The following is a 23,591-nucleotide window of genomic DNA, read 5'->3' as shown; positions in this document are numbered from 1 at the left end:
ATTGAATTGAATACAAATTTAAACTAAGGTCTAAAGATTAGAGACCTAATGATTTGAATTAAGGTCTAAACATTAGATGGCCACTGATTTGTGTAGTTATAATATTAGGAATGGATATTTGCCCTCCCTTTTTTCCTTTTCTAATAGACTCGTACTTTAAGTCGTTTATTCCAGTGTTCGCAAATAAGATTTGCCCAGGTCATTTGTCAACCTTGAGTTAGAATTAGAAGGGTTGGTGAGTAAGCTCTCAACTTTGAATTATAAGTGTTTGTTCTGATCTTTTGCAAATTAGCTTTGCCCGGGTCATCTGTCAAACTTGAGTTAGAATTAGAAGGTTTGGTCTTGGTTTTACCTAAATCTTTGTGAAGATTATGAAAAGTTTATCTGAGCTATATGAAATTGAGGTTATCTCAACCCCAATAATGAAGAGAAGTGCCTACCCACCCTTTAACGAAGGTCATGGAAGGTCTTACCCAAAGGCTACGAAGGATATTTTTGTAAGTGTTACTTCACTTGTGAGCAGCCATAACTACTGTATTGCACTTTATTTATTTTTATTTGTGTAGTTAATAGAAGAATGATGATTAAAGTTCACAGAAGCAATTGAATGAGCAATTGACTTTAGATCAACAATTGAGATTCATCTAATTTATTAATGCAGTTAACCTTTGCATTACATTACATTAATTCTATCTTACAGAAGTCAATTACTAATTGCGCAGAGAGGTGCTCTCCAGCCTAGTATGGTAGAGATTTTGTAATGTAATGTATTGTCTTGTAAGCATTTTGACTTGGTCAAAATAAAATAAAATAAATAATAATTATAATTATCAATAGCACATATTGATTCCGTCAAATTACATAAATCTAAAACTATTATTAAAATAAAATAGAAAACATAAAATTAATCATTATATTTAGAATTAGAATTAGAATTAGAATTAATAATTAAACCAATCTAGATCCATCTTAACTCCAAATCTACCCAGTGCCTAGAGGTATCGAATCTCTTGATATTCAAACCTATTTCAGGGTGAAAAGAGATTTGATCCATCTCAGCACTTGGTAGATTCAGAGTTAAAATGGATCTAGGTTGGTTAAAGTAATTGCCAAGGTTTTAGTAGTAATTGATGTGTTGTGAGTTGTGAGTTGTGAGTTGAGGGTTTTAACTAAACTTTGATGTTCCAGGAAAGAACTGATGTCAATACCATTTCTTTTTATGAAAATATAGACAAATTGAATGAAGACAGAAAATTCCAAATTTCAGAAGGATAATGAAGGACTAAAAGAATGGATTAAGAAGTCATTTTTTAATTGTGAACTGATGAAGTTAGTTGATAAACTAAAATAGGAAAATATTAGCATAGTCAAAAGGGACAAGTCGAGTGAAGAATTAGAAAATTAGATGAAAATTTCAGATGTTGTGTAAGCAAAATGAAGAACAACTCAATGATGTTAGGAGTATGAAAAGTGTTTGGAACAGTTTGATTAAGGAGTAAGGATTAAAATATTATTATAAGGGTTGAGGAGAATACTACCAAAGACTTGAAGAGGAAATTTGCAAGAAAGTTGAAGCTCTAAATATTGATGAGGTAAAATTAGAAATGCAAGTTAGGATTAAATGGTGTTAGACTTTGTTGGATGGCTGCTTGCATCAAATTACAAGTTCAAAAAGAAGGAAGACAAGATTTAAGGTCACCATAAAATAATAGAAGTTGATCTCTAGATTCAGTTTGTACATGTCAAATATGATAGTATTATCTCAATGGCCAAAGTAATCAAGGACCAAGCATAAAGTATAGAGCATGCCATTGCCTTTGAAAAGAAGACCAATCATAAGGGGTATGCAAAAAGAGAATAAATCATCAAAGTTGAAATCATATTGACACCCTCATTACTAAGTTTTGAAGACAAGAAGATTAATATTGAAGGAAGAAGATGTAATAATTGACAATATTCTCGCACCAGGGTATAAACAACTATGAGAAAGTTGAGTAGTTGCAACAAAAGCACATGGAATCATAGGAAATAAACTTATGTAAGAACCCACTATCAAAGATTAGGACCAAAAAGAATTGAATTTGGGTGGATGGATCATGATCAATGGTAGCAAGAGAGTAGGAATATAACGAACTTCTATTACCTGGTTTATCACATGTAAAGCCCGTAATTGCATGGCTTTAAGGACATTTTTTGAAGGATGATAATATGATTTCATTGTAAGGGTTGCGTCTATGGGGTTAGACCTATATGTAATAAGGGTTGGCCTAAGAAAGGTTTGACATGTGCAATGAGTGAGAAAAGGTATATATAAAGGTTCATGTAGTCATCATTATTATTATTATTTTAATTTTAATTTTGTGTATTGCATTTCTTTGGAAATCCATTGGGGACTTCTCATTTCATGGATGATACTTGGGGTAATCCAAATTTTGTAGATGCTTGGAGGTTTATCATGTTAGTTACGGGAATAGAACTTGGGTTGCTGGGGTGACACTCATCACACAACCACTCAAGCTAGACTCAATTGACTTAATGTAGTAATTATTGAGATAAGAACCTATCATTGGATATATGGATGTGTTGGGTTAACTATTTGGTCAGTGGCATAGTATCGTAGTTGTTTATTGAAAGATAGCCTTTTTATGAGTTAAGTTACCTTTTTAATTGAGTTTGGGTTCGATGGCTTCACAAGCGTTCCAACTACTCTTAGTAACAAAAATGCCTTAACATTTATGGGTTAGTAGTAAGCAATGTTTAAAGATTTCAGGGCTTTCTAGACATATTTGCTCGAAAAGGGATTTAGATGAGATGTGATGCGATTTTTGAGCAAGACTTTGAAGCCTTGTTTCCATGAACAATGTGTTTGTAGAAATCACAATGATAGAGTGAAAATCAAATTCTATTTATGAATGTAGTAGAAAAGGAATGTATAATTCAAAGCAATACAAACTAGCTAGATTGGTGGTAGCTTATTTTGGAAGAGAGATGGGTGGGCTACACCATTCAACAAAAGGCATTAGAAGAGGCTAGAACTATCTTTTAACATAAGGATGAAGCTCTAGGATGCGGAAAATCCCTATCTACAAAACCCTAGCCCTAGGAAATTATGTGGAAAAATGAATGAGGGTCTTGAGGAAGTAGATTAATATGTCAACTTGTGACCAAAGTTTTTGCATACAAACTTTGTTTAGGGCATTTGTTGGACCCTTACAAAGATTAGCCAATACTCTATGTATTTAGTAGGTAAGGCAATTCAAGATTTTCGATTGCATGTCTTATGTCTTTTGCAAAAAATGTAAGCGAAATGTTTTCCATTGGAAGTTTGAGACATCAAAAATTGTTGTAGAATTTTCCAGATGTGGAACCATTGGAATCAATAGAATAGGTGGGTGCCACTTTGTCGAACTTGGGTTGGTTGCCCTCCATTAGAAAGTATTGGTCCACATGGGAAAATTTTGTTGAATCTGACTCTTGGTGAGCCACTTGCAATGTGTTAATGACCAGATAGAGTTGGATGGTCTGTTGATAGGTGCTCTTCATCTTGGTGTCCATGATTTGGTCCACTATTACTTTCTTGGTGTAGTTAGGATTGATTATTGTAGGGGCTAAGTGCTCGACCACCTCTAAGGTGTCTAAGAGAGGTGGAAAGTATGGTTGAAGTAGGTTGCATTAAATACATGGTGCAACTCAAGGAAAGTGGGGAAAATTAATTCAAAAGCATCATTCCCACTCTCTTAGTGATGGTGTAAGGCCACTATCAAATTTGGCGAAGCTTTTAAAGGGTTTTTATCGAGTGCTACTTTTGCACATGCAACCATACCTAATCACCCATTTTAAACTTGTGTGAAATTCGATGTCGATCAATAAGTTGCTTGTATTGCTTTTGGGTTTCTACAAAATATCATGAACTTGTTGTTGGATGTGTTGAATTCATTTAACAAATTTCATTACTTTATTACTGTTGGTTTGACCATGGGAGGATTCTTCCTAGAATCCAAAGTAGACCAAAAAAATGGCTATGGCAAATAGAGATATGTAGGAATAAGTTGTAGCTATGTTGAACACAAGGATGGCTCTTATCCCATGTGCATGGGTGTTTGCATTTTTACATTCTCATACCCATAATCTTCTTTTTGACTACCTCTATTTGTCCATCAGTGTGGGGGTGGAAGGTAGTTGTTATGATTAGCATGGTGTCCATCAATGACCGTAGGTTGGACCATAGAGTACATAGGAATTTGTTGTCTCAATTTGAGATAATGGTCCACGGCAGCTCAAAACGAGCCCAATTATGCTTAAAGAAGTGGTTAAGAATGGCCTTTGCTATGATGCTCTTCTTGTAGGGTGTCATAGTGGCTATCTTAGAGAGTTGATCAACAACCACAAACACACATCTGTTACCATGCTTGGTTGAAGACAGATTGAATGTGTAGTCCATGGAGATGGAATACGAGGGTTTGTCTAAGAGAGGTAAAGGAGTGTACAACCCTTGCTTCTGTTGGCAGGTTTGGCGATGGCACAAGTGTGCACAATCTAATATACTTGTTAATGTCCTGTTGGAGCTCTGGTTAGTGAAGGAATGTTTGAAGCACTGCCACTCACTTCTCCACGTTGAAGTGACTTGCTGCTCCACTATAGTGTGCCTCCCAAATCAGTCTCTCATGCTATGCTCACTTGAAGGAAGACAAAAATGGCCTAGATGTCATAAAAGTTCATCTTGGAGGTGGTGAAATTTTGAGACTAGTTTACTTGCGCCCCGTGCCCAATATGTAACGTCAAAGTTAATATCATTATCATATAATGGGGGCCGCTTAAAGGTCTTGTGTCTACAAGAGTTAAGCTTTGTGGTCAATGCTGCAATTAGATGTTGGCTAAGGTAGTGGGCAATGCAATTTGTGCTATTGTTCTTGTACTTGATGTTTAATTGGAATCATTGTAGGTATGTGGACCACTTTTGATGGTGGTTGTTCTATAACTTTCCCAATGTCTTAATGAGTTGTAGCAGGGGCTTGTGATTAGTGTGGATGATCGACTCCTTGTGTAGAATGTGATGCTTTCATTCTAAACATGTCTACATAAAAGAATACATCTACTTCTCATAGGTGGGGTGCCTATCAACTACATCGAAAGGTGAACTACATCGAAAGGTGTCTTGTTATGAAAGGCCATCGAATGTCCTTGTTTAGTAAGGAATGCATTGAAAACGTAATCCAAAGCTCTCTCAATCTTGAGGGGTTGTTGCAAGTTTGGTATAGTGAGTACTGGTGATGAAGAAAGGTGATGTTTTAAATCCTTGAATGCTTTCTATCATTACTCCCAAATATACTTGGTTTTGGCCCCACCATTGGTCGGCTTAAGGCCCAAGCCGTATGAGAGAGCAATAACATGAACATGCAATAGAAGTTGGCATTGGCCAAGAAACTGTAGAGCTTTGTTAGAGTCATCAAGGCTGGCCAATTGTGAATGACCTAGATTTTGGTTAGATCCACATGCACATCATATATTTTAGATCCTCCAATGCTTTTAAAGAAAGTTGATGTTTTAGATCCTTGAATGCTTTCTATCATTACTCACAAATGAACTTTGTTTTGGCCCAATCATTGGTCGACTTATGGCCCAATCATTGGTCGACTTATGGCCCAAGTGATATGAGAGCAATAACATGAACATGCGAAAGAAGTGGCATTGCCCAAGAAACTATAGAGCTTTGTTAGAGTCATGAGGGTTGACCAATTGTGAATGACCTGGATTTTGGTTGGATCCACATGCACACCTTATATTTTAGATCCTCCTATGCTTTTTGCTGTGACTCGACCCAATTGAACCTGGTTTTGGCCCCATCCTTGGTCCCTTGGCTCTTGGACCAGGCAATATGAGAGAACCCTAACACTAATGTGTGATAGATACACATGCACACAATGATCATCAGTGATGTATCATAGATATTGAATTCTTTGTGTGTTTAATGGGCATTTCTCTATATTGGCATATAACTTGGGCTGTTGCAAGGCACATAGGGTTTGTTGAATGTGCTAGAAATGTTCTAGCCAATTTTTGTCGAATATCTAGATATCATCCAAATACATGACCGCAAAAGAATTTGTGAATGACTGCAAGATATAGTTCATCATTCTCATGAATGTTGTTGGAGTCTTAGTCAAATCAAAAGGCATGACCAACCACTTGAAAATGCACTTCTTCAGACTTGAAGTTTGTTTGCCATACATCAATTTGCTTAATTGGAACTTGGTGGTAGCTTGACTTCAATTTAGTGTTACTAAAAACTTGGTGCACTTGAGTTGATCTATAAGGTTGTCAATTCAATCGATTGGATATCGGTTCCTGATTGTGATTTTGTTCAAAGCTTTGTAATCAATACAAAATCACCATTCTTGATGCTTCTTTTGCACCAACACAATTGGTCTCCCATATGTTGAGGAGGTTGGTGGAATGCCATTTTTTTTGTATATCCTCTTGAATATGATGTTTGATTTCTTCATTCCTTGAAAGATATCATTCACATATTGGGTCATTAGGTAAAGGACTAGTAGCCATCAAATTAGTTTAATGCTTGACTCAACCATGCAAAGGAACCTTTGTGGGCAAAAGGAACGATATCTTTGTATTCTTCCACTATCTTGTCCACTTGCATTTGTTGCGCGGAGGGACCATTTCTAGAGGCTGTGTTGGTCATAACGATCTTTCATTCACCTTTTGATCAAATCATGAAGAGGACAAATCCCCTAATTTAAAAGATTACTTCCTTGCATTGCTTCGGCGAGATCAAGGAAACTATGGTAGTTGGAAGTACCATTGGAGTTGTCAACAAACTTCAACCTTTTGATGGCCTCAACAAAGATTAGGTTCTTTTGGCTATCATTCTATACGATGAAATATAGTGGATGACCCTTCACCCACATCCATGATTGTAAGAGGCACTCACCTTCCTTGTTTTGTTTTGACTCTTTTGGTTAGGTTATGGTGGTATCCTTGGGTTTCCTATCGATGATCCATTTCCCCTTATATTGCTTTGAGTTAGAGTTTGAGCTAGAGTTAGCTTTTGAGGATTTGAGTTGGGCCAATGATGACTGCTTTGAGTAACATTTGTTAGTGTTGTACCAGTGGCTTTTGTTGAAATCATTGCTTTTTAGTGTCTTTCTTTGACTTCTTGTTAACCTTGTTTGCATGCAACTTGGATTGGCTGTCTTGAGGTTGGCTATCCTTAGTCTATCATTTGTTTTGTGAGTTATGACCACTTCTACGATGCTTTTGCTATGGTGGATTTGCAAGCCCAAAATTTGAGTTATTCATTTGCTTGATTTTGACAACTTATTGATGATCTAGGAGGATCCTAAAAGGCCAAATTTATGAAGTCCTCAAAAATCAACAAAACCTATCTCAAATTGAAGAGCTCATCCTTCTGAATCCAACAACACAACCGCCACTTCAATCTGACACCGTATGTGAAAGTTATAGCCCCCTAAAGTTGTCACCAAACAATAAATTTTTTGAAGGTGTACTTGCCACAAGGCACTACTACTGGCTGCCATGTGGTAGCACAAACAACGTCAAAGGGAATATTTTGGGCCAACTCAGAGGTGACATGTGGTGGGATTAGATTGGCCGACAAGGCCCAATTGAGGGACACCACTTGGCCCAATCATAGTGCACCATGTGTCAGCCTGTGATTGGCCAGTGGAGCCTAGACTTGGCCATCTTTTGTAGGCAAGTTAGTAGGGAATTTGGCGAAGGTTACTTTGGCGGTTCCGTTGGTTTTGGCGGACGAGATGGCGAACAAGTGGCAAACATAGCTATATTTAACAATGGATAACTATTGGGTTAGCGGGTCGCCAACTTGGTGGACTCGCCAAACCCTACTCAATGGCCACATCAATTTTGAATGGGTTGGCGGGAGTCAAACCCACTAGCACAGAGTACTGGCCGATTGATGGCCCAAATAAAACAACGAACAATAGTAACCAACAACCAAACTAGGGGAGGCTTGCAGGTTTGACCTCATGACCTCCAACCACCAAACAGAGTGTCCAACCAACGCGCTAGTTGGCGCACATTGTAAACAACGTCGGGCGAAATATATATAAACTATTTCACTGGGCACCAGGGTATGGTTGGACAAGCAGAACCCAGTGAGTGGAATGTTGCACTGAAACCTTTATCGTGTGCGTTTTTTGACAGAATCTCAAAGGAATATTTTGCTGGGGAATCTATGGGTAATATAAAAGATTCCCTAGAGGCTCAGAGGTCACAATGACAAAAAGTGGTTGAGTTTATGCTCAAATTTCACGATTTTTCGCTAGGAATCTGATGATGTAATTAGTGTTCCAATTTGAGCAGCCCATTTTCAGGCCATCCCTAGATTTGGAGGTATAAGATGTATTTTGCCATGTATTCATTTGATCTTTGCTAAGATTAATGAAGAGTCCTCCCCACTATTGAAGCAGGGCTTAGAGACGTTGTCCACATTGGAAGAGCTCCATTATAAATCTCTGTGTTCTTTGTCTCTATGGTTGCCTTTATTTTTCCTCTTATTTAAGGTATGCATATGTGGTTTTTCATGCAATTTGAATACATCACCGAGGAAGTGATCTTGGATAATGAGGGGTGCTTGAGTATCCCGGATCAAGTTTGGTATCAGAGCGGTCTTCTTGCTGTTGTGAATTGCGAGTGTGAATGATAACCATGAACAAGCTCCAAAAGGGTGAAGGTTAAGTCCTTTGATCGAGAGGTGCGGTGTGCAACAGGAAGAAGGAAAATGGAAGATGATGAGGTTGATACTGAGAATGAGCAAACTTTCTGTAAAGATTTTTACACCATGGCAAATAAGGTAGACAAATTTTTTGTAGATTACGAGAGGAAAATGATCAAGAAGGAAAAGAAGGAAGGGAAAGTAAAGGATCATGCTTCGGTAAACCAAGAAAATGGAGGAGAACCTCCTAAACCTCTGTCTCCTTCTTCTAGCGAAAGCTCTTTTTCTTTGTCATCACATTCCCATCATTCTAACAAGCAACATAGAAATGCTTCAAAAAAGCCTTTTTTAAAGTTGGATGTAAAATTTGATTCTCCTATGATTAACAGAGTGTCTAATGCAGAAAAGCTCAATAATTGGATCAAATAGATTGAAGTGTATTGCCAGATTCAGTAGATTGAAGAAGACCAGGCCAAGATTCAGTTAACATCTCTTCGATTGGGAGGCACTGCTCTCATATGGTGGGAAAGCAAACTTTAGAAAGGTAGCAAGCATGTGGGTAATCTCGTTTCTTCTTGTTTTGAACTTGTTTATGCTTTAAAAGGACAATTTTATCCATTAGCATATTGGCAGAAAGTTATGGTAGAATGACAACATTTGAAACAAGGCAAAGGTCAAGATGTTTAAAGTTTCACAGAGGAATTTAGGAAACAAGCTTTGGGATTGGGCATTCCTTTAGATTCACTTGATACTTTGATGAAGTATATTGTTTCTTTACATGATTATCCCTGAAATACTTTGTTATTGTTTGAACCCACTACTCTTGATTCGGCTAGTGTGAAAGCCATTCACCTTGAAAGCAGGGGAAAGTATGAACAAGACAATCGTGCGAAGAATATAGCGACAATAAGGAAAAAGGAAGCAAAACCCTTTTGCACTCATTGTGAGAAAGAGAGGCATGATGAGGAGCATTTCTGGATGGTTGCTATCGTGCAACAAGACCATGAATTCGATTCACAAGATGAGGTGAAGGTCGTAGTTGTTGGATTTGCAGGTATTGGACCAATTGACCTGGGTTTTGATTCAGGCAATGAGATGAAGATCACAACCCTTGGGATTGCAGGTGATGGACCAATTGACTCGGGTTTTGATTCTGGCAATAAGACAAAAATTGCAGCAAGTGTTGTGCCAAAGATGAGAAGAGCACCAAAGACTGCATGGCTCCAAGAACTTGAGGAGATCGACGAAAGCATTCAAGCAAAGAATGCTGAATTGAGAAGAATTCTACGAGAAGCAAAAGAGGAGAAGCAGGGATTGCAATTTCAACTACAATCCGCAAAAGAGGCCTTGGAAAAGTTGAAGCACAACGAAGGCTTATCGAAGCCATCATCACATGCTTCAAAGGTAAACAATGATTCTTCGGTTTCATGTTCTCTTTATGATGATGATTTTGGTTCTCTTGAAAGACATGCCACAGGGATTGGTTCGAAGCTCATGAAGAAAATGTGATATGAAGGCAAGGACCTAGGAGTTAAGGGCCAAGGCATTATAAATCCCATCCAAGCGGTGGAATTATCTCGATATGTAGGACTAGGCTATGTCAAGGAAGATGGGACATTCTCCAAGACAAAGACAGGAGAGTTTTCAAGTGACAAGTCCGAGATAGCGACAGATGTTGAGAGCACATCACAATATTCTAGTGATAGTGAGAATTCCAAAGGAAGAGCTAAGTCAAGCTCTCTGCGTCAAAGTTGCACTAGAGATAACCTGGTCGGGTAAGATATGACGAACATTTTTAAGTAGTTGAGCATGGCCACATTTGTAAATCACATGTTGTGAAAATGTTTGTAAAAGCGGTGAAGTGTTTGCCATCACTTATGAATGCAACATGGTGATATTTTGGCCTTTTATTTGGATAACGAAGGGTTTGGTTTCTAATGTAAAGGAAGAGCTAAGGCAAGCTCTCCTCGTCAGAGCCGCACTAGAGACAGTCGTTCAAAGAAGGTCAAGAAAGTCTGGAGGAGGAAGAACAATTGCAGCCATTGCAACAAGAGTGGACATCATAGAGCTACATGTTGGGAGCTCCATCTAGAGTTGTGTCTCAAGAGGGACCAAAAAGCACCTGCAAAGGAACCAACTGGTGAAGTTGTTCAACAAGAGAATCAACTACAGGAAGAAGACCCATTAACCTGGTTGGGTAAGAGATGGGGAACATTTTTAAGTAGTTGAGCATGGCCACATTTGTAAATCACATGTTGCGAAAATGTTTGTAAAAGTGGTGAAGTGTTTTCCATTACTTATGAATGCAACATGGTGATATTTTGGCCTTTTAGTTGGATAACGAAGGGTTTGGTTTCTAATGTAAACTTGACCATGAGTGTGTTATAAACTCTTGGCAAGTATGGGTTGTGTTTGAGTCTTGCAAAATGGACTTGTATTGGTAACTACAGGTTTGCATATGGATGCAAGTGTCGGTTTCATTACTTCAGAATCCGAAGTACAAAGGGGAAGGAGAAGAAAGTATGGCATTTCAAAGACATTTGTTATGCAGGGCAAGATGGTAATACTGTTCATGCTTTTGGGGGACCAAAAGCTTTTTAGTGGGGAGGAATGGTCTAGGAGGATCTTAAAAGGCCAAATTTTTGAAGTCCTCAAAACTAAGAAAATCCTATCTCAAATCGAATAGCTCGTCATTTTGAATCCAATGATGTGAACGCCACCTTAACCCGACATTGTATGTGAAAGTTATAACTTGTTGAAGATTTTACCAAATAGTAAAAAGTTTTGCAGGTGTACCTGCCACATGGCACCCCACAAGCTACCACGTGGCAATATGAAAAACATTAGAGGGAATATTTTGGGCCAACACGAAGGTGACATGTGACAGGCTTAGATTGGCTGTATGAGTCCCAATTGAGAGACATCACTTGGCCCAATCGCAGGGGGCCATGTGGCACCTCGTGATTGGCTAGTTAGGCTTCGACTGGGCCAAGTGTGGTAGGCAAGTTAGCAAACAATTTGGCAAAGGTTAGTTTGGTGATTTCGTTGGTTTTGGCAGACCAGATGGTGGACATAGCTATATTTAACGACGGATAACTACTGGTTTGGCAGGTCGCCAACTAGGTGGACCCGCCAAACCCCACTCAATGGCCACACCAATTTTGAATGCACTGGTGGGAGTCGATCTCTATCTCGCTAACGAGGAGTACCCTTTGAGTGACGACCCAAATAAAACAATGAACAATCCTAACCAACAACCAAACATGGGGAGGCCCGCGGGTTTGACCCCGAAACCTCAACCGAACAAATAGAGCGTCCAAACAACTCGCCAAGTGGCGCACGTTGTAAACAATCCCGGGTGAAATATATACAAACCATTTCACTGTCGGTGCTGGCGTATGGTCAGACAAGCAAAACCTAGTGAGTGGAATGTTGCATTGAAACCTTGATCAGGCGCATTTTTGAAAGAATCTTAGAGGAATATTTTGCAGGGGAATCTACGGGGAATATAAAAGATTCCCTAAAGGCTAATAGGTCACAATGACAAAAAGTGGTCAAGTTTATACTCAAATTTCATTACTTTTCGCTAGGAATCTGATGGTGCAGTCGGTTTTTTGATTTGAACAACCTATTTTCAAGCCATCCCCAAATTTGGAGGTATAAGATGTGTTTTGCCATGTATTCATTTGATTTTATCTGAGATTAATGAAGAGGCCTCCCCACTATTGAAGCAAGGCCCGGAGACGTAGTCCACATTGGAGAAACTCTATTATCAAGCTCTTTATATTCTTTGTCTCTATGGTTGCCTTTATTTTTCCTCTTCTTTAAGGGTATGTATATGTGTTTTTTCATGCAATTCTGAATACATCACGGAAGAAACGATCTTGGATAATGAGGGGTGCTTGAGTATCTTGGATCAATTGATAAGCGACTTATAGTGATGAAATGTCAATGAACTCCATCGTTGTTTGGATGTACTTGTGCAGACCACTGCAGTACTTCAGAGTAAATTGCTGCACAAACTGTTTGATATGCAACTTAAAGTGCAAGGTATGGAAGATATTGACCTCTCTGTTTGGCCTCTCTCCTAGCACCGAGTTGTTCGTATTGTGTCATTAGAGGAAATTTGAGGTCAAAATGGGCATCAAACAAAAATGTGCTATTAACATCAACTTCAACATTAACTTGAGAAGAATCGATAGGATTCAAGATGATGATGTCAACCATAAGGGTAGATAGTTTGTAGGGAAATAAAGAAAACTATTTTAGATTATATTTTTGACTTATCTCCTTATAAGTTACACAAATTTCATGTTTTGACACTTGTTTGTTTCACATCCAACAAATTTGAAATTTGAGTTAACTTTAAGGAGATAAATCAAGAATATGATTGATAAAAAAATGCATCCAATGAGGGCTTACATCAAAAATTTAATTAAACCTGTGAGGAGATAAATCGAAAATATAATTAGAAAAAGTAGTTCTGTCTATCCCTTTGATAATTCACAAATCTTATTTAATTATTTAAATTATTGTTTTATTAGTTTCTTTAGGAGGCACATTTTAGACCTTAGAATTTCTCTATTGATTGGTAATTATAGTTTCCAACACAATAGAATTCCTCTTGGAGGGCATGAAGAAATGTTGTCGTAGTAGGTTTTGTCCTAAATGTTCAAGTGTCATATTTGACATGCCTTTCATAGTAATTATCCCACCAACCTTTGACGTGGGAAAGGGATGTAAGGAGTGTGAAGGTGATCTTTCTATTGTCAGGAAATTTTTGAATTGAGTAATAGCTTTCTGGTTGATTCAACCATTTCTCCAAAGAAGTGTTGATAAATTTTCGATCACTATTTTTTCCTTTGGCGATATTTCCTGATTTTTTTCCTGATTTTCTCGGTTTTTGTCGATTTTTCCCAAATTTTTCTGATTTTTCCTGATTTTGAAAAAAATGAATATAGTTTGTATTTTCAATGTTTGCCAATTTTGTCTGATTTTTTCACCAATGTTTCCGAAATATGTTTTATGGACCCTTATTGATTTTTGGTTGATGTTGATTTCTTTTTAACATTGCTCCAAAGCATTTGTTGTATTTATCTTAGCCAAAGTTTAATTATAACTTGAATGGTGTCAGCAAATTTTAATTATACCTTGAATGATGTCATACCTTCGAAATAGTTGCTTGAAGGTTTCTCTTACTGTTGGTAGATGTCAAAGGATCTAGGCAAAATTTTTCGTTATCTCATTTCTTTTATGTGTAAGGGGCTTCCTTGAGTAACAACTTGATATGGTCTCTTGCTTCATCATTTCTCTTTTCTTCCGCCATGGGAGGTGCACTGTCCAATACATGTAATATATAAAGATCAGAACAAAAACACATAACCAAGGAGAAAAATTCAATTCTCTTGAATACAGGTTGCAACAGCAGAAAGCTCCTAGTGAATTTAAACATCAACAACAGATTAACCTTCTCAAACAACAACAGGAAGAGCAAGAATATCTTGAGAGACGATTGAAACAAGAAAATGCATGGCTACAAGAGACATCTGCAAAGACAGTTGCAGATATCATAGTTGAAAAGGATAATAAAATGAATCAATTGTTCATTCAGATCAGAGAATTACAGGACAAACAGTCAGGGCTAGAATTCCTGAAGAAAGAAGCTTTGAAATCAAATGAACAGTTAAAGGAGTCTCAAGAGGAATTCTACCAAAAGTTAAGCCAGCTTCAGAAATACCATATCGCTCTTAGTGAATTCTCCAATATAGTCAAAGACAAATTGTCTCAACAGAAAATTGCACAAGATGCATTTGAAAAATTAAAGAGTTGGCAGGTGAAACATATATTGGTTCCGGCTAGCATTAAGAGGATTCAGATTTCCAAAGAGGATAAACTCAAAACACAGATTGCTCTAGATAATTGGTTGTGCAACTTGAACTTTGAAGTTTGCGCAGAACCTAATCACAAATTCAACCAAATATTGTTCAAATATTTGGGATAGTGCAATGGACATCATTATTGATTTCAACATGCCAAATGTAAAACAGTTTTAAGTGAATTGTGTATTACTGATTTACAGCAAAAAAGGAAAGAGTCTGACAATTTATACAGGGAATAGATAGATGGACTATGCAATCTATTTTTCAGTTTCCAGGCCGGCTGGTTTAAGACGGGCTCGGCCGATATTTTTTGACCGACCTGGCCCGGGCAGGGGTTTGGCTCGGTCTACCAGGCCGAATCCAAGTTGGACCGGCCTGGTCTTACAACTATGATAGTGTGCCCTTCAGAGGTCGTGGCATTTGTCTAAAGTTTATAGGAGGAGGCTTTCCTCCATTTTGTCACCTAAGCTTGCAGATGTTGTTGATAAAGTTCAAAGTCTTGCCATGACATAGAAAAGAAACTATCAAATGCAAATCTATACAAAGTAGCTAGATTGGTGGTAACTTATCTCTAATGGGAGATGTGTCAGCTATGTTCATTTGCTAGAAGGCATTACTAGAGTCCAAAACTGCGTTTTAACCTAAGTTACCTGATCCGTCAGGCCTGGGTGCTGGATCTGCGGATCCCTGGATCGGATACAGATTTGGATCCGGATCCGTTGGGATCCGCCCAGGATTCATATGGATGACAGGTCAACAACACCGTGTTACCTGCATCAACTCGTTGACTGTAGGATAGACAAGACAATGAATTTTTTTGGGTTTCACGCTGGTAAATGGATTACTCGGCCAGCGAAGGCTTTTTCAACGGTTAGGGTTAATGTAAAATTGAAAATCGAATTCCCATCATCTCGCTGTTGCAGGCAGATGGATCAGCGTTTTGGGCTTTACCTTCCCGCCAATATCTGCATTTCGGCATTTCCTCGTGATGAGTCGTGTCCTCACATAAGTATATTTCCTTCCAGTCAACATGTCCTTAGATAAACTTTACGACATGTCCTCACATAAACTTTACAGGAGACTAAACCTTACGGGAGAGTTCGATGATTTAACTCTTGTGGTTTTGTTTTGTAGAGTTAAAAAATGAGGCTTCAGCATAGATTTTTAAATATATAAAAATTAATGTTGGTAAACAATGACCATTTGGCATGGTTATAAGTGAACTTTATACACCATTCAAAAGGTAAAAGGTAAGGTTATATCGAGAAATATTAAAGTAACCTATTAAACACGTAACGTGTTAAACTAACATGGTATTTTAAATATATAAAAAGTAATGTTTATAAACTGCCATAGTTATATTAAATGTGAACTTTATCAACCATTCAAAACTTAAAAAGTAAAGTTTAATTAGAAGTAAAGTTTATTAAAGTGACATGGTTTATAAAGTAACTTACTAATAAGAAATTATTAATTTAAACTTGTCTAAATAATTACGGTTAAATAATTATAAATGATACATTAATTATAAGACTATTAATTTAAAATATTAATTATATATATAATAATTATATTCATGATAATAAATATTGAATATACATTAATAGTAACATATTTCATATATATAATAATAAATTATATTATTTTTATATAAATAGTTTGTTTTTAAAATTATAAAACTATATTTATATTGTTTGTACTTGCGGTTTTCCTGCCGTATCCAGATCCGATTCCTGGTAACTTAGGTTTTAACTTAAAAGTATGGTGCCCTAAGTTTTGAAAACCCTAAAGAATTAAAACACTTACCTTTGCAAATGGTGTGGCAAAAGTGATCTTGCGTTGAGGAGGTTAGTTGATTTGTCAAATTCTTTTGTCCATAACATATGCAAATTCTGTTTTGTGCATTTCTTGGACTGTTACAAAGCTTAATCCATGCTATATGTGTTTGGCAGGGCAATCAAAGATTGTTTAGGCTATGCTGCCAAAGATGCAAATGAAATTCTTGGAAAGCATGCCATAAGTTTGCAACAAACAGCTATAGTAGAACTGCCAAGATGTTTGGCCATTTAGAATCAGTGGAACAGGTGGGTCTCTACTAGTATCCACTTGGATCATTCTATGATTTGGCTTGGATGATGGAAAGGCAAGTTGAGGCATCAATAAAATAAGCTTCATTTCCTTTAAAAATGGCCAAACTATAGTGGAATTTCCAAGGTATGAAGTCATTTAGAATCAATGGAACAAGTGGTTGCCTTCTAGCATCCAATTGGATCATTCTATGATTTGCTTGGATGATAGAAAGGCAAGTTGAAGCATCAACAAAGTAAGCTTCAAGTCCTTTAAGAATGGCCAAACATAGGTGTGTGAGCATGAATAGGAGAAAGTGCCATTCAAGTTTGTCATAGGCCTTTTCAATGAATCTTAATAAACAAGGTCCGTTGTGTTCCTTCCCACATGACAACATGATGAAGGATGCACTGACTTTGTAGCTAATGATTGATTGGTGATGAGCTTCGGTTCTCCAGGGTTGGGGCTTTTCTGTTATATTCTCCCAATGATTGCTTTTGAATATTTTATATATATCTTGGTAGTAAGTCAGGTTACACAAGATCCCACATTGCTTTATAGTATTCACAACCAATTCCATTAAGGTTATTGTCAGGGCATCTATGGTTCATTCTTGATCACATCATATCTTAGGCTTTGGGGAAATGCAAGGTGGATTGATATGAAGGGTATCTATGCATGACCGCCCTGCTTTCCTCAATAAATCTCTAGGATTGGAAAAGAAGCTTAAGTGGTTTGTGAATTCTTTCTTTAAAATCTTTTTGCTTAGTGGTACAACCATCACAGCTGCTTTCAGGGAAACTATCTTATTCTTTGCATCTTTAGGTATTAGGGCTTTTAAAAAGGATTTGGTGCGCCTATCCCCTGACTTTAATCCATCTATTTTGGTTTGCAATTGGGCTTTCTGCACCTTCTACATTTCATCCACTTGTAAATCATGTTTGAGATTGGCATCCTGACACTGAATTTTGTTGTCATAGGGTTTGAGTTGAAGCCTCTGAGGAAGCAGTTCTAGCTCATCTTTAACAGCTTTGTGATGCTTTCATTGATGGTGGCGATCTGTCTCACATAGTCATGCAGGAAGGTTGATAACATCTCCCTGTCAGGTAATCCATCCTTTAATCTCCCCTTTCTGATGGCAATAAATTCCAGATTCTTTTGTTAGACTGAACACAAGCGGGATGTGAGTGTGAGACATAAGTAATAACCACAATTTCTAAATGTACATTTTCTCAGCGTCCCATGAGATGGAAAAAACAATAGGTTGATGGTTGGATTGGCGATTTTCCCCATTAGTACTTAAAAATGCCTACCCACATGATTTCAGAAAAAATAATTTTCTCTAATAGCAGGGTCCTGTCAGGTCTGTACAGCACTCTAGTTGCATTTTTTAAAAGTTGACACGTGAACCGTAACTCAGAGGAGACATGGATTCTAAATTTATTGGGATTGCAGAGGTCCAGTCTAACGTTGAGGTCTTTTCAGATAGCACATTCCCACTAGGAGATTTGAATGACTAGTAGTTCCTTGTTGTCATGGGTTTCAATCATGTTAAAGTCACTACATTACTAGCTAGTGGGCATCTGGCAACTCATTATCCGTTCAGTGTCCAAAGGCTGTGCTCTGCAACATCATTTCAAATGTAAATGTTAGCTGGACAAAGAATCCAGCTTTCAAGATTCACCAACATCCAGCTTTCCATATTCGGCAACATCTAGCTATCTAGATTCAGCAACATCCAAAGTTTTCCCAAACCAGCAAGTTGTACGGTTAGGACCCATTCTATATAATACAACTGATGCTGACTTTGGCAATATAAGAGTGACAGCACCACCCTTGTCATCTGCATGGTTGGAAACAAACACAACATTTCCTCAAATATAGGCACGTCCATTTTCAACCAAAAAAACAGAGTATGCTGCTTTTAACTTGTAGGCAAGGAGGAACCAAAATAGATATCAAATTGCAGGTCCTCTTAGCCATTGATTTACAGGGGTTGTAAACCCCTTAACATGGATTCTAGAGGTAAACAAATAGTGAGGTATTTCATCTCATTTTCTTCAGTCAAAACTGACTGACTTATGGAATGACTTTCTCATTATCAGGTCTCTTATACTAGTGTCTTGAATCCATTCATCTATGGTACAAACTCAAGCAGTGCCTTGGCCTTCAAGTTCAGCTGGGCAATCAATACCAGAGGAGACTGTGCCCTATCCCCCAGAGGAAGTGGCTTGAGAAGGGCCGGCGGTGTCTTTTCCCATATTCGAGGCTGCAGGTTTATTTTTGGTTGGTCCTAAACTCAATGGGATTTTAGCAAGGCTGTAATTTGGGAGATGCGGTTGCTTTATTATTTTTTTCTCACCTCTTGAACTGAAACCATTTGCTATCCGGCAAGGACTTTCAGCCTGAGGTTGTGGAGCAGTGATTTAGGTTTAGTTATTAGCAGGCAATCCTTAATCCAATTATAGGGATAAAATTTTATATTTATCAAAGGTTGTCTTAAAACCCTATTTCCAACCTGAATTTAAACAAACTCGTTCATGTCTTAGGACAGATTCACCTGGAGACAGACCTGCAATAGTCTAGCATTTAATAATTCGGAAGTATGCCGTCTCTCATATCAGCTCACACTTTCTATGATTTAAGCTGTTGTGGTAACCTTATCAATAGCATTATTGGTTGGTTTGTGTTTGACATTTGTTCCTTTGGATGACCTGGTTGTTCCTCTGTTGGTTTCTAACTTTAAAAGGTTGAACAGTGCTGTAGTGCCATTTATCATGTTGATTAGTTTTTAAACCTCATATCTAACAGTATGAGCATAAATTCTCAAGTAAACCTTTTGATATCTTTGTGTGACAACACTAATTATATTAAAAGCTCACGGGGCTTCCTTAGAATCAGTCTTGCATGAGAAGAAAGAAGCAGACTTACGTAAATAACCAAATGATAAGTAATGTTCTTATTGCATTTATATTATGTGTTCCTTTTCGAGGCTTTATAACATGCTTTCTTGGCATTAATGCAAAGCTTGTTTCATCCCTGCATATTCTGCGGTGCCTTTATTTGGTTGACCGGGAAGACGAATTCCTTCTCCCCATCAGCCTTTAAGCTATAATATACATCATGGATTGCAAATGGGTTAAGGCCAGCTTCAGTTTCATCTGAGTTTGATGGTGGTGCAGCGTTTTCCAGTTGTCGAAAGGCTTTATGTTCTTGGGTCATGTAATATGTTCAATCTAAGCCTTTGTTTAAATTTCTTTTGCATATAACCATCATGGTAATTCAGGAGTCGATTTTTTGCGTTCATACTTTGCCACTGATATGCAACTGCACTGGCACACCTGCAAAATTTGTAGGAAATTGCATATCACAATTTGGTATCTTTTGGGAGATTGCATCTAATTGACAGACAGGCTAAATAGAGGACGGGCACTTTTATACATGTGGTATACCTATTTATAATATATTTATGTAAAGACAAATAAAAACAAATGTTTTCTGTGATGCCTTGAATAAAATGTGCAACCGTAATTAAAATTCGATGTCGCCAGACACAAATGCTCAGTTCAATATATTTTGCTATTGCAAAGAATGACACACAATGGATTATCAAGAAGCAGAAGGAACCGTTATGTTTAGTAGTGCAAAATTCTATAACTTTGTTAGCTCTGTGTCTGATAAAAACTAGATGTTGGGATATTTTCTCTACACTTGTATCACTTCGCTACTTCGAGGATTTGTTGGCTGTGATTGAAGAGTTAGTGTAGGGGGTTTAAAATTGTAAGAAGGTTTAAGGCAGCGCTCAAGGTTGCCTAAGTTGTGCACCCCCACATTGTAGTGAAGTAAATGTTTTACTATCCAATTCATGATCAGTGGAACAATTGCAGCAGCTGGGAAGCCATTGTTTCCATCGTTTTATGATAGTATGTAGGGGGTTTAAAAATGTTAAGAAAGTTGATGGAGGTTGAAGGCAACACTCAAGGTTGCCGAATGTGTGCCTCTATAGTGTAGTGAAGTATATGCTTTGTTATCCATTTCTTATTTTAGGATCAGTGGAACAATAGCAGCCAGCTGGGAAGCCATTGTTTCCATTGTTTTATGACGGATATTTACATCACTCTTTAGTCACAAAAGATTTTTCCCATGGAGCTTGGAGTGGTATTTAACTTGCAGCATATAATAGTCTTTCTTTGCTGGGTTTCGACGTAAATCTACTCATCGTGTATTTACCTGTAGGCTTCCTTGTGAAACTTTCCTTTCACGAGAAAGATTCCCCTTACATGTGATGTTCAATTTTACAAATGTCCAGTTATTGCATGTTGCATATTCAAAAGCTGAAATTCTTCCTTTTCAGTGGTTGGACGCAGGTGGTTAAATAAACTATTTTACCTGTATTAATTACATAACAACGATCTAACAATCATGATTTGCAGTTGTGAAAGAACCTCATACCTTAAGTTGAGAGGTCTGTACACACCATCACGAGTAAACTGACTAAATTCTAGTAGGTGAAGTCACGGGGTTAACATTTGGAAAATAGAACATTTTGGTACCAACCGGTGGATTTGTTAATGTATATATTATAAACATTTGGAATATATTTTTATTGTGAAACGTGGTTAAAGTTTGTATTAGGATTTTTAGCATCCTACAGAATGTGATCTTAACTACATTGTGGACTGTTTCAATTGTTTGATGGCATTGAACTTTGAATGTTGTAAAGATCTCTAAAAGAATGAAGAGTGCATTTCGCGATGAACTTATCCTTTATACCTCAGAAAATTGAATTTGTTTTCTGGTAGTATTCTGGTTGATAGCCAGAGGCTGCTGTGACTGTTAGGACTGTAACCAATAATTTGAGTGGCAATAAAACAAAGTGATCCACATTTATAATGAAATGCAGGTATTTTGATGATGACTAGGATAATTTGAGTGACATTAAACTTTAGTGGTATAAAGTTTATGAAGAATTCTAATGATGAGATGGAGTTAGTCCGAACTATAAGCTGGATCACTAAATGTTTTGTTGTTGCACTACGTCATTTTTTTATATTAAAAAAAGATACAAGTTATGTTACGAATTTCCTTTCTTGTCTATAATGCTTATAGATAATATATTGTAAGCTTACAAGCGGGCCAATGGAAATGTCAAATTTTGGCGAGTACCTTTAACATACGGAAATTGGTTCCATGGAAGAGAAGGGAGACCAAGGGTAAAAGCGAAATCTCCTAAAACATTTTTTGGACTCCAGTAAATAAAGATACTGAAATCAACGAAATGTTTTCTATAAGACGATCTCCACTCCACGAGTCCAACAAGTCATGAAGAGGTTGCCTATCAAGTTCCTTTTTAGTGTTCAAAACACTGATTTCTTAAACATGTCACTGATTCCGAGCCAAGCCAGACATTTTGATGATGAATGGATCCCTTTGCTTTCAAATAGTCTGTTAAATCCATTTTGAAAAAACATAATTAGTTCTTTTCTTCATAAAAGTAAATGTCAGATTAGTAATGGTCAATCCGATGTTATATTCTTAATAAATATTGTGTTTTAATGTATATCTTGGTTTATTCCACATTCATAAAGTAGATTGAATCAGCTAGTATTGAAGTGTTTCACTCATTTGATCAATGTTCAATGAGAGTTTAGTAATGGTCATTCTGATAATAGATTCTTAATAAATAGTGTTTTAATGTATATTTTGGTGTATTCCGCATTCATAAGTCGATCGTTTCAAGTATTGTGTTTAATGTATATCTTGGTCTATCCCACACTCATAAAGTGGATCAGTTCAACTAGCATTTAAGGGTTTCACTCATTTGATCAATGCAATATGAAAACTCTTTTTAATAACCTTGGTATTTATTTTTTTGTTCAACTTCTGTGTTATTGTGAGATGGTATCAAAGCTTGGTTAGAGCTATGGATATTGTAAGAGTAGATATTAAAGTCAAATAGAGGGCTTGATGTTATGGCACAACAAAAAAGTCAAATTGACTTTGAGATTAGGTGAAGCAAGCGTTTGATTTGATTTAAGGTCAGAGGCATGGAGTTTGTGAGAGCGGGAAGACCTAGGGACTGCTGTTAATAGAGTCAAATTTGAAGGGTTGCTATTGGAACACACAAAGAGTCAAAATGACTTTTGGATTAGTTGAAAAAGTAATCAATTTGATTTTTGTCCGATTTTTATTTTTTGAATAAAAACATGGTATGGACTAATTCTTATGGTGATACAATTGCCAAACAGAGTGACCAAGTTGTATGGACAAGTTGTCAAAGGAGAAATTCATTTGCATGTGATGATTGTATTGTTGAATGGTATTTGGAAATTGAGTCCCCGTTGAAAATTCAAGCTACCACCTTACATGTGAGGACACATACAACTGTATGGTGATGTAATTCAAGTCACTAAAGTAGAAATTGGAGCACAAACATTATTGGAGGGGTTTTTTTTTTAATCTCGCAACGGATCTGCACTTGTTTCAACAATCAATCATTGTAATTTCTATGTTATCTTGACAGTGAAGATGAATTTCAAACACTTTGAAGATGATCCTATCTATATTGTTTAATAGATTTGTACATTTGGAAATTTATACTTTTATTTTGGTGCTTTCAACAAATTCAAGGGGAAACCAAGAGAAATATCTGTGGTTTGTTGTGGTTTTGGACAAATTAAAATTGTGTTTTGGTGGTGTTTTAGGGTAAATTTGAGAAAGTAGGTTTGTTTTTCAACAATGTGGTTGGTATGGGTATTTATAAGCGTTATATAGGTTTCATTTTGCATGGTTGCTTATTTCGGGAAGGGAGATCATGAATTTTTGGCATTTTATTATGTTTTCAATATATATTTTAACTTTTTTGGGTGGTTCTAATGACATCTCTACCAGACCTTTTTTTTTTGTTATGTTCAATTGGAAAAATCGTAATCTTT

The 23,591-nt window shown here is 37.1% G+C and overlaps 1 protein-coding gene across 1 annotated transcript in view; it reads left to right on the top strand.

The window, feature by feature from the left end:
* Positions 1-20,160, top strand: part of LOC149203819 (uncharacterized) — a 49,931-nt gene extending 29,771 nt beyond the window's left edge. Inside the window, 1 exon segment of the mRNA XM_089403574.1 lies at positions 17,637-20,160. The gene's annotated coding sequence lies outside the window, so the exon portion shown is untranslated.
* The last annotated feature ends 3,431 nt before the right edge of the window (positions 20,161-23,591 follow it).

The sequence above is a fragment of the Pinus tabuliformis genome, chromosome 2_1, assembly GCF_031772625.1.
Source record: "Pinus tabuliformis cultivar Carrire ecotype Pingquan chromosome 2_1, CPIR1, whole genome shotgun sequence".
Lineage (NCBI taxonomy): Eukaryota > Viridiplantae > Streptophyta > Pinopsida > Pinales > Pinaceae > Pinus > Pinus tabuliformis.
This window is presented reverse-complemented; position numbering and strand designations above follow the sequence as displayed.